Source organism: Sinocyclocheilus rhinocerous, unplaced genomic scaffold (assembly GCF_001515625.1).
Source record: "Sinocyclocheilus rhinocerous isolate Xijiao unplaced genomic scaffold, SAMN03320098_v1.1 C36174084, whole genome shotgun sequence".
NCBI classification, from domain to species: Eukaryota; Metazoa; Chordata; class Actinopteri; order Cypriniformes; family Cyprinidae; genus Sinocyclocheilus; species Sinocyclocheilus rhinocerous.
In genome coordinates this window covers 1-878 of record NW_015774997.1, presented here as the reverse complement: position 1 = coordinate 878, position 878 = coordinate 1, and the positions used below count along the sequence as shown (strand labels likewise).

The 878-nt window shown below is 36.4% G+C and overlaps 1 long non-coding RNA gene across 1 annotated transcript; it reads left to right on the top strand.

Moving 5' to 3' along the window:
* The first annotated feature begins 248 nt into the window (after positions 1–248).
* Positions 249–877, top strand: LOC107735608 (uncharacterized). Its single transcript, XR_001639458.1, has 3 exons — positions 249–317; positions 419–606; positions 732–877. It is a non-coding gene; the product is annotated as an uncharacterized LOC107735608 (long non-coding RNA).
* The last annotated feature ends 1 nt before the right edge of the window (position 878 follows it).

The window sequence follows — 878 nt, the reverse complement described above, 5'->3', positions numbered from 1 at the left end:
TACAATACAAGTAATTTGTCACTTTAACATGTTCATGTAATAGTTGAAGGTCATATAAAATCATAACTAATTAATGCATTCATAGTTGACTGCTTTTTTGGCAAAATTTGGCATTTGCTGAAATCAGTAAATCTTTCCAAAATATTTTATAAATGTATGCATGCTATACAAAGCAACATTAGGTATACCAATAACATATGTTTTGTATTTAATATTTAGTAAATAATAAGTATAATTTTCTCCTGATTACAGCATGACACAAGACTACTTGGAAGTAAATTGGAATCTCCCGCTCAGCATTTCTTTAAAGGAAAAAGGTACAGTTGTTGATCCTGGCTTAATAAAATCATTCAGTCAGCACAATTAAGTTCTCTCTGCTCTTAGGTCATTAACATTTTGTCTTTGATTTCTGTTTCAGATGAGGATTCTTTCTTGCTTGCTGTGATAAATGACATTAACAGCTCCACGATTCACTTTAAGCTCTCGCCTGCGTATGTGTTTTATCTGGTTGGGCGATTTTTAACCAGCCATAAACCTATGCAGTCTGGACAGAAAGTCTGCATGATATTTGATAAGATTGTGCACTTGATTCAAGGCGTCATTCAGGTAGATTGAAGACTGTAATTAGAAAAATGTGATAAACTACCTGACCTCAAGATTTGATATATTTGGCCTGGAAATCACAAGTTAAGTCCCTGATAATTTCCTTGGTTCCTGTGTTTTCCGTTTAGAAACAGAGGAACATCGCAGTGGCTCTTGCCTTCTGGATGGCCAACACATCTGAGCTCCTGAACTTCATCAGACGGGACAGAGATCTGTGTCCCATCACGCTCCAGGCTCAAAATACTCTCACTCAACTTGTGCAGCAGGCTTTCAGG